The sequence below is a fragment of the Neodiprion virginianus genome, chromosome 5 (assembly GCF_021901495.1).
Source record: "Neodiprion virginianus isolate iyNeoVirg1 chromosome 5, iyNeoVirg1.1, whole genome shotgun sequence".
NCBI classification, from domain to species: Eukaryota; Metazoa; Arthropoda; class Insecta; order Hymenoptera; family Diprionidae; genus Neodiprion; species Neodiprion virginianus.
In genome coordinates this window covers 29,045,609-29,057,186 of record NC_060881.1, presented here as the reverse complement: position 1 = coordinate 29,057,186, position 11,578 = coordinate 29,045,609, and positions in this window count along the sequence as shown.

The following is an 11,578-nucleotide window of genomic DNA, read 5'->3' as shown; positions in this document are numbered from 1 at the left end:
TCGTTCGCACGTAGATGCGGGAGAAAATCCATAGCCGATAGTCAGGCGGTGCAGATCGGTGGCTGTCGGCGAGTCATGAGCAGAAGCGATCAGGTCTGTCCTGCAGCGTTTGCGCGGCATCCTCTCCCTCACTCTCTCTCTCTCTCTCTCTCTCTCTCCCCCTCTCTCCGGGTTTCCGTACCAGTGTTGGTTAATCGAGCCGCCCTCCGTGAGTTCGTGGCCAATAGGCGGCGACGTTTTCCCTCCACATTATATCGTGGCGCCACCTCATTCGGCCCTCCACCAAGTCCTCGGAGGAACATGACGAGGGTTTTATCGATCGGAGTTGCGGCCTCCTCCTCCTCCTCCTCCTCCTCCTCCTCCTCCTCCTCCTCCTCCTCCTCCTCCTCCTCCTCCTCCTCCTCCTCCTCCTCCTCCTCCTCCTCCTACTCCTCCTCCTCCTCCTCCTCCTCCTCCTCCTCCTCCCTCTCCTTCCTCGGAGTAAAACATGCACGCGGACCTGTTCCACTATTTTCGAGGAGGTTATTGCTTCCGAAGCGAGAGAGAGAGAGAGAGAGAGAGAGAGAGAGAGAGAGAGAGAGAGAGGAGCGCGCGGAACTCTCGGATATCATTTCTCTGGTCTCCGGAGGCAGGCGATCAGAATCCGAAGAAGGTGCTGCCGCCCGTTTCGAAAATGAGGAATCTCCGGACCCTCGTAACGAATGAATCGAATTAATATGCACCCATATGTGCGTATAAAAATATTTTAAACACACACACGCACACACACGCGTGCGCGGACGGTGGGACCTTTACAATGGCGTCGGAGTCAGGGAATAGCTGGGTGACGGACAAATTTATAGCGTAGAAATTAGGAGGCTTATAGAAAGCGGTGCGCGGTAGCGGCCCGTAGATCATCATTACAGGGCCAACAGGGTTGCTGCTGGTGCGATGCGTTCGCACACAAACGCAAACACACAAACACCTTCGTTCATCTTTCTCTTTACCACACGCGCTATTCCGCGTGTAAAACCCGCATGGTCACGTTCGCTTTTTCTGTGTGCGTGGGCGTCGAGCGGAGCGTTTTTTACTCTCGCGATGCAACTCGACCGCGTGCTTTTCACCATATAAGCGGCACTGCGGGAGGATCAACGTTTGTGCGAACGGACGCGAGGACCCTGTATTCGTACCGGTATAATTCTCGTCGTTTTTCGCAAAACCGGCGTGCCGGGAGATACGGCCCTCGGTGGAGAAAATGAAAAATTACGAACGAATAAAGGATGATCCTGCGGCCTCGCGGCTATCCTGACACCCGTATACCCTACACCACCGATCTGAATTATTCGTTTGTCACCTTAGAAACGAGTCGGGCCATAACAGTACATCTCATATTGTCCACGGCTTGTGTGTATAGGTATATATATATATGTACAACGATGTCGGAATTTTTTCCGCACATACGCCGACTACCGGCAGCGGTTTGTTCTACGTCGCGTTCGAAACCCTCGTGAAAAAAGATCTTCTCACCTAGGGATACGAAATTAGATGTAAGAAAAAAATAAATGAATAAATAAAAAAAAAAAAAAAAAAAAAAAAACACACACTAGACAATCGCCGAAGGCGGCACTTTCCTGTTCGATTCATCGTCGGGATTTTTCTCCTCTGGGAAAAAAAAACGAAAGAAGAAGAAAAAAATAAAAACACGCGCGGTGAGTTCTCGACGGATGAGCATCCTGTTTTTCTTTTTTTTTTTTTTGTTTTTTTGGAAACCAATGTGGATTTCATGCTGTAGCTCTGGGCGACGCGTTCCCGGAATGTCGACGATATCCGCTTGATGAAAATATTATATGAGGGTTGAGGGGATGAGGACGTACGTGGTTCTTGAACATTCGAAAACATCCGTTTATTTTATAATTTCTTCTTTTTTTTTTTTTTTTTTTTTTTTTAATACAATAGAAGAATTATTTCAATCGAACTTAATGTATGTAAGGGAGAACAATGTTTTGAGGTATATTTCGTAAGAAATTTTATCCAAAAATGTCGAAAATTCAGTCGTCCCAAATTGGTTTTGCGAAGACCCAGTATTTCCGCGTCGGACACGATAACTCCTGATATCCTTATCTGAAATAAAAAAATCAAATATATTCTGTTAGTAGGTGAGCATAGCTAGTAAGTGAACGAAGAATTGTTTTCAATAATTGAAATTTAAATTTTTGTCAGAGCTTTTTTTTTTTTTTTTTTTTTTTAAAAAAAAATTACGATTTTCGGTACACTTTACACCATGTATTGGCTGGTAAGATAAGTTGTGATGGAATAAAAAAAAAAAAAGTCCCTCGTCATTCACTAGCTATACTCACACACTGACAGAAAATACTTGTTTTTTTTTTCTCTTTCTTTCAATCCCAGATTAAGCTAGCAGGAGTTTCGTTTTCATCGCGGAAATACCGGATCTTTGAAAACCAATTCAAATATTGCTCTCTCGTGTATCTTAAGTTTGATTAGAATAATTGTTTTGTTATGTTTGAGAAAAAAAAAAAAAAAAATTATAGAAAAAATGGATGTTTTGAAAACACAAGACCCAGATAACCCCTTAAGCAATTTTATAAATCGTCATTGTAACGGAAATGTGATTCACTTATTTTTCGTACTGTCTCACAACCGAAACTAATGGACAAATATTTTTGCTATTTCTCTTACTGCGCGAGGATGGTAACAATAAATTCGTAACCGTGCAATAACTTAATACCGGGTCATCCGATTTCTTTGCTTTTATGGCTCTTGGAATTCGGACAATTTGCATTGTCTCCGTACAATAGTTCCGTTATAGGGATTATTTTCACCTTTACAAAACGTGGGGTGAAAGCGTTGAACATCAATACTCCAAAACGAGTCGTCTAGTCAGAAATCGGAGTAATAAATACAGCCGAACGGTATGCATTAGAAATTAAACTGGTTCCGTTTGTCGGTAATAAAAGAATGATCGATAGTTTTCTAGCGGTTCATCGCATTTGGCATACTGAACCGAAAAGGAAACAGTACATTCCGATATTAGTGCTTAAAGTAGGTGATTTGCGCACGAGCGGAGTTGATGAGTGCGAGAAAGAGCAGAAAGTAAAAAATAAACAAAAGAGCGAGTTTGGGTAAATCTACGCAGCTCAGCGTGCGCAAAGTTCGACTCATATAGTTATTATAAAAAGTTCACAAAAAAGTGAATTAAAAAAATATTATTAATTTATTAAACGAGCGAAAATTTCATTTCTACACGTTACTTTAAATTTTGATATCAATCGTAACTTGACAGTTGACAAATTTGAAAGGCATATGTTTCAAAGACTATCTGGTTTCATTAAAATACACTAATAAAACAGATTCTGCGAATGATTTCGTATTATTTGTGCAGCGCCATTTTTTAAATTCATTATATACCATTGTATATTTTTGCTTTGAAATGTGTGGCAGCGAATTTAAGACGATTTGTTTTGCTGCGGCGTGCATTTCGGGTGGCACATCTTCACTATCTTTGTACATTCTTATACATTCCCGCACGGTCCTATCAGCGTATGGAAAAGTGGCACTTTGCGAACGAAATCGAATTTTGCGCACGACGATGGGGAAAAAAAAAAAAAAAAATTGGAGTCCAACCGCGAAGCGAAAACATGTTCAAGTTCCATTGTCTTCTCATAATGGACAAGAATTCTGCCACGTGGCGCAATCAGACTGGCACAGTTGTGACACGAGGAGGGTTCGGGGTCAGCGACCAAAACACGCCAGGCCGGCTCCGAATACACTCTCAAATTTACGATGCGGGGGAGTTTTTGTGGTGACCTTGAACGACGAGGCGATAATGGGCGTGGAGAGTATCGTTAGCAAATTGCTTTTATACGACAGAGTGAACTAGCATGCTATTGGGTTACGGACTACGTTCCAGACTCGCCGCAAGAACGCCTTTTCTCCATTACAATACCGTGGGGCTGAAAACGGCTGGGTTTCCGGGGTGGTCTCAAAAGCTTTCACAGTACCAACGTAAGGTCGTCAAACTGCTCACCTCTACGGAATCCCACTGTCTTCTCGACCATAACGATGGTATAAATGAATCTGCCAAGAATCCGACTGCACCGTAATTCGACGCCGCATTAACCGCTTATCACGGAGTTCATGGAATTGTAACAAAAACGCAGGTCGTAATCTCTCGAGTTCCATGGCTTGGCGTTCTAGGTACATCGACGCGGATGGCTACCGGATTAGAGTCTCGGTTTAATCGCGCGTGACTTTCTCCTCGGTGTCATGGAATCGGTTCAGCAGTGCTTCTGGATGATTTAGGTGCGCGACTTGTGACGTAGTTGGTTGCGCCGCAAGCTTGGGGAAAACAGGTACGGCCTGAAACGAAGGCCTGCAAGGCTGCAGCCACGGAATGTAATTCGCCGGCTACCTGCGGGTGCATCCCCGAGCGAAGCTTCGAAACGGTTGAATCTAATGGCTGGCGTACACTCGGCGCAAACACCATCAGAGCTCTAAGCCACAAATCCTGGCTTAACCCGGGCTTAATAGTTAAATTGGTTAATCCGACGTTGAACGGGGCTCTCGACGAGTTCGCTTGTAGACACCTGTGTATATGCCTACACGCGTCCTTCTTCGCGCGTGCATCCCGTTTACGTGCAGACTCAAAACCCGAGCAAACCTTGCCGGACTGTGCCAGTCCGAGGTATATCTGTCCTTAGAGATGTCGCAGATTTGGGATTAGCGGTGTTATGGCCTAGCACGGGCATAGGTGCTGCTTCGTCGGCGTCCGGGGCTGATTATTCTTGTACAACTACTTACTTAACGCATTATGTGGCTACCTAACGCTTGTCCGAGGAACACCGACAGCGCTTTATACTTGTGTCAGGAAATAAAGAGCCGAGGAATGACAAGCCGCGTGAATAGAAACCGGTAAATTGAGCCGTTTTGAATTTTCTCTCCAAGTTTCAACCTGTCAATTTTGCTGTTGGCATCATCGCTACGTACACTCGCGGATTATACCGTCTCAGATTGTTATTGGCAGCCGATCAGCGCAAGGTGATATTCTCGGAATACTATCGTAACTGCACCGAGAGAAAAGACGTAGGTATAGCATTTTACCGGAATTCTGCGAAACGTTACTATTTTTTATGGCACGTCGACAGGAAGTAACAAAACTAGTAGAAATAGCTTTTTTCCGGCAACAGCTTATAGCAAGACTAGGATACAATCGTAGCTATGCAGATGTATACTTTGCTGCAATACGATATTGTAATTATTCCAGAATGCGTTCTATTCTATGTTGTACATCTTCTCTTTTGGTGCGTTTGCAAAGGCGTCGTAGATTTTCAAGCGGAAAACTACCGCCGAACGATCTTTCGACGATACAAACAGAACGAACTAGCAGCCGATGCGAGTCGGCCGGTAATGGCGGAGTTCGTTTCCTCCACCTCGCGACTTTGACCCGGTATATCCACGAAACTGTGCTTCTCCGACGAACGATGCGAATTCCTACGTATTCCGGGCTTCTGGCACGCCTGAAAAACGTCCGGATGGAGCCGGTAACTGCAAGACGTAGGTAGATCGGTGGAGGAAGAATAAGCAATGCCTTGTGCCGGCGAAACTTTCCTCAAAAAAAAAAAAGAGAGAAGAAACGTTTCGATTCGGAGTGCAACGGGGAAAAAGGTTAGGGCGCATCACCGGGCGCCCTAAACAAACGCTGTGCGTGCCTCGTCGATCATCGTTTACCTGGGTAAACATAGGTGAATTTTTAACAACGAATAGCTGTAACCATTCTCGAGCAAATAAAAATGGCAAACTGTAGCAAACTGATCTATAACTAAATTACACGCTCTCGTCGAAGGCTCCGAAGCCACGGTAGGCAGCTATATAAACACGTCAGCACCGCCATTGTCGCACCCGTTTGGGCTCCCAGTTCTCTTCTATGCCGCCATTGTCCCGCGCACTCTGACGAACGCTGTACCAGGCCCATTCTTAACGTCCCATTATTCCTCGAAAGCTCGACAAATTTGGCTTCCGGCGTTCCCTATTGCATCGCTAGACGCGATCATCGGGATCCGGGGCCCGTGGCAAGCCAAGGCGATAGATACACTCTTCCTTCATTTTTTCTTCAACGTTTTTTTACTCTCATCTTATTCTTCCCATTTCTACGGTTATTTTTTTATTTTATTTTTTTTTTTCTTCCACCTTTCGAATCTGTACTGCAGATGAGTAGTACGTATTATATAAATATACGACTGTATGGGTCAGCTTCTAGTTATTCTTACCGCGTGGAAACGCCCGCTGCGATCTCACGATCAATTATCTCCTATCACCGCGTAGGTATAAATCGCTTTGAGATGTCAAGAAATTGAATCAATCTCACGGACAACTATCGTTCTTTCCAAGCGTTATTTATTAATTTTTAATACAGTTTTTCTCTACGCCTTTAAAGGTAACGATATGCATTGGTACACATCAATTCCCATCGAACAATTATGTCGTGGCTAATTTGTTGAAATGTAAAATGAATCTCGGAATTGACGTTGACCGCCTAAAACACGATTGAAAGATGTTTCGCAAAGCGAAAGAAAGTACAGTTCCTACGGTACGTTTGAAAACGGAAATGGGTTAAAGTAAACAACGCTCGTCGTCGCGACGGAGAGATCCGGTTGTCGAACGACGACTCTCTGGCATGAATGAATTTTGCTAATTAGCGCGTAACCGGCATCCCTTGTTAAGCTTCGAAGGTACCTGGAATAAGGAAACAGTGACGAGGGGCGCTATTCTCTCTTACCGTCATCCCCGAACCGACACCTGCGGCGAGCGTTCCGTTCGTCTTGGAGTTTCGTACACTCGGTTTTACTCGTGTCTGTTATACTCGAGGATCCACAGGTGCTACGAGGAGGACCGACGGAAGCCGTCGTAGACAAGGATAACTGTGCTAAGCCTGGCTAAAACTGGCCCCGCGCTGCCAAAGGGCCCTAATCTTCCGTACCGTCTGATCCCGGCCAATCACACCGGGGGGAAAGGAACCAAAGCGTAAAGTTGCGAGGCGTCCAAAAGGTCGGTAATTATCGGGTACTCGTTTACTTCATTCAACAGGGAAGTCGTAAATCCTGAAACTCTTGAGAACTCATCCGAAATGTGTCGGGGACTTCATTTGTCTAAGTGTTTCGGGTAGTAACGGTCACCCTGTTACATCCGGGGGAGTCCGGGACTGTTTATCTTATCTCTTTATTGCAATCTCATAATTCTCTTTTCTTGTCCCATTATCTTTCACGTCTCCTCGGGGCTTGCAAATTGCCTGAAAATTGATTCGCTCAAACTTACTTCGATCATTTTCCCGTTTCATGCTTTTACGACTCACTTGGAAACCTTCACTTATTGCAGAGACCCGTCTCCGGACCTTACATTCAAATGCGTTCACCCAATTACCTTAGAATCCATGTTTTTGAACAAACACCTTTCGACAGACATCGATCGTTACCGAATACTTGCTGAATATCACATTGACAGCCTTCGGTGCGGTTGCTTTTGGTGAAGAGGAACCCATTCTATAGTCCATAACGGACCTACCAACACCGATGAGTATTTGCACTTTATTACATTCTGTCGTCTCGTCATGTTCCGAGGGAAATCATTTGCAGTATTTAACGAATTTCGAATCAACTTTTCAAGCTGACAACTCTTCAGGCGTCTAATAATACCTGACTCTAGATTTTCTTGAAGAATTTCACTAAAAGCTCATCGAAGGCTCGTCCCAAACATAGAATACAATGATTGTATTTCTGAGTTTTGCATATGGAATTTCTATACACGGTACTTTTTTCCTTTACTACAGAGTTATGAAAACCGGAAATCGCGAGAGATTCGAATTTCTTTTCTGATTTAAGTAGCTGGTCAAAGAGTGCGACAAAAAAAAAAAAAACAAATAAAAACCATGATAAAATAATGATAACCTTAAAGCTTGTGTAAAATAACTTTGTCGGTTGAAAAATAATGAAAATTTTGCGAGTCTGAAACGTGCAGGTTTCACGGAGTCGTAACTTCGTGTAAATCGAACCATGGGTTTGGGCGCGCCTTTACGAATGTCTGCGTTTGTTATAGGATTGGTCCTGTAAAAGGAACAAGTTAAAAAGTCGGCGCTGACGTTTCGATTGACAAGTTGAAGATTTGAAACGCGATATTTCAAAGATATCCGAGTTAGTCGAATAGCGTTCTGCTCAGTTCGGGCCGTTGATATAAAGGTCCCCACGATCCGGCCTCTCGTTCCCACACACTTCCAGCATACCTGTGTATTTCCGAATATTATACACAACGACCTCGTACCGCGTGCTTCTCACCCACACGTGAGAATCATACCTCGATACAGATCGACTTCTATGCCTGTAAGACACTTTCGAACCTGTACTGGGTGAAACGAAAGTACAGGTATGATCCGAGTTTTACGTATCGCGGAAGATTCGAGGATGCGCGTATTTCGGATGAAATTACACTGAGAAAAGTTTTTGAATATCGTTGGGACTACGAAAAACGAGGTACGCGTAAACATTCCGCCCCATTGTCGATCCTTTTTTGGTAATTGCAACGCAAAATCAGTTTCTGAGGTTTACTCTACTTTTTTAATTAAACAAGGCTTTAACGTCAACTCATTCTTGCACGAGCGTTAAATTTTCGCAACAGTTGCAAGAAAATATAGCAACAGCGATCGTAATGAGAAAGAATAGCAACGGATACCAGACTTTCCGGTAACAGCTAGAAAACTAATTTTCATTTTCTACCCATGACTATATTTTTCGATTCTGGTAAAAAAATGAAAATAGTCAAGGGCCGAGCGGTGACCGGAACTAAAAATTTCTCTTAGTGTATAATTCCCTTCTTTTTTCCTTTTTCTTACCGTACCCTGACAATTCCATTCTCATAAAAAACCATCATCCGTCCATTACCACACCGTGTAATCACTACACTCTGTACGAATCGATGATTGTACGAGCGAATTGAAATAAAGTTTTACAGCGTCTTAACCTTTATTTTTATTACTTTGTTTTGTTTTTTTTTTTTCATTTTATTTTTTATTAGGGGGCGGGACGGGAAGGCCGGATGTGCGGAGCACTAAAAGGGGACACCCCATAGCCGCAGGAGCGATCGTGCACGGTTGTTCCGTCCCGTCGCATACGTATCTGGCCACCCATACCCATAAAAAAGGCTTTTAACATTCGACACCGTGCAGACTTACGGACTGCAGTGAGGTTCGGGGGTGTGGGTGGTGGGGCATGGACCGACGGAGTCAGGAGAATAGAGGAATAGGTTTACCGGGTCTCGGGACAGATTCAATCTCACGTCAACCTGTCGGCCTGGACTACAGACTTCGATATCTAAGCCGCGATCCACTCTTCGTCCGCCCCCCGACGGCGGACCCACGATATTGGTAGAAACGGACGGTCATTTTCACCTATCAAATAACCGGTGACAACCGACCCGGAATTCGATAATTAATATGTTTAACTACGTCCGACTCGTTCTTAGAGTGATTTTGAAGAGAGGAGAGTTCGGCACTGAGAGTAATTTTTAGTTCCGGTTACCGCTCGGTCCTTGACTATTTTCATTTTTTACCATAATCGGAGAATATAGTTCTAGGTAGAAAATGAAAATTAGTTTTCTAGCCGTTATCGGAAAGTCTATTATCCGTTGCTATTCTTTCTCGTTACGATCGCTGTTACCTATATTTTCTTGCAAATGTTGCGAAAATTTAACGCTCGTGCAAGAATGAATTGACGTTAAAGCCTTGTTGAACTAAAAAAGTAGAGTAAGCCTCAGAAACTGATTTTGCGTTGCAATTACCAAAAAAGGATCGACGATAGCGCAAAATGTTTACGCGTACCTCTTTTTTCGTAATTCCAACAATATTCAAACAGTTTTATTCAACGATACCTGTCTTACTCAATTTTTCTAGTTACTGTAACAAATGAAATTTTTCTCAATGTTCTTCTTCTTCTTCATCTTTTCACAAAAGTTGCAAAAGTAAACGTGGCCAATTATACCGGGACAATCTCTTAAAACGTGAAAATCAACCGCGCGTGCGCCAAAATAATTAAATCTCATTGGTCGGCGAAATCTTCCCGCAGCGATATTCTTGTCCACGATGCAAGCGGGCCAACGTACGCGAAATGCGTTCGTTTGAATTTTCAAAGAGCGTCAGCATTGAATTCCGATCGTTCATTGAAGAATCAACTTTCCGACCCACCAACAAATGCTTCCCAAACCTTTCCGAGTCGCTACCTCAATTATTCGAGATTCTAACCTCGAAAATTCGTATCAACTACATCGCCGTCAGAAACGGTTCGACGGCTGAAAACTCGGGGTGGTCAGCCTGCCGATAAAACTCGCGCATGCGCGGTTGATTTTCAACTTTCAACATATCGCCCCGGCGTACACGGAAAAAAAAATTCTGTTCGGCGAGCTGTATTCTACAGCTCCAGTAACTATACGCACTCTACGGTCTATCTTGTAGTTACAGCAACTATATATTAGTCAGCTCTGATAGCTGCAAGTTGTTCAGCTCTCACAGCTGAATGGTTTTGCTCTAAGAGCTGTAAGTTGCGCTGTGCTCTGGCGCGTTGACATATTTCATAACCTTCAAATTTCATGAGTATGATTTAAATACAGTTGATAGATAATTGTTTAAATAGTCCATTCAAATATGTAAATGACACTGAATAAATAATGATAATAATGATGAAAAATAATACTAATAGCAATATAATTGTACTATTTAATAATAAGCGCTGTGAGCGGAGCCGAAAAATTCTGGTCTAGCTCTTCGAACGAAGCTGTTTAGCTGAGAGAGCTGAACAACGTACAGCTATGACAGCTGACTAACAGTCAGTTATACGAACCATGCAGTGCTCTTCCAATAACAGAACGTTTAGTTCGACGAACTGTTTACAAGTAACTATCTAATATTTAGTTCCACGAGCTGAATTTTTTTTTCCGTGTACGAACGAGCAGAAGCAGCGCCATATATCAGCGAATTTTACGCCACTGCACGGGAACCCGCGCGAAGCACTCGGTTTATCGAGTATCGTGCACTCAGATTATCACCCGAGTATGAGATTAGGAGGGATGTCGGGGGTTCGATAACGCGCGTCGCACGCGTCGCAGGGGTTTCGGAAATGCGTCCGTGTCCGTTTGCTTTGGGGTGTTTCGGCGCCTCCCTTCGATGATCCAAGCTCTAGCCGCCTCCTGCGGGTAATAACCAGCTAACCAGACGTTTATTGCTTTGTACAGATATACCGTTGGAGATAACGCGCCGATCATCCGCGATTCTAATCGGTTATACAATTGTGCGTCATTCAATTAGAGGCTCCCAGATTTATCCCCGGTTGCAGTTGGGAGATAAGATTCAACGTGCCGACGATGAGCGGAGCCGAAATTTCTTCACAAATGAAAACTGATCGGAGACTCGGGATTTTGTTACCTACGGTAATTAATTTATTTTTCTCTTGTAATTGTATAATAATTTTATTGAAATTCATTGTCCGGAATTTCGTTTCGCACTAATCGCATTGGAAATAGTTTCTTGTTCTTTTTTATTTGTTTT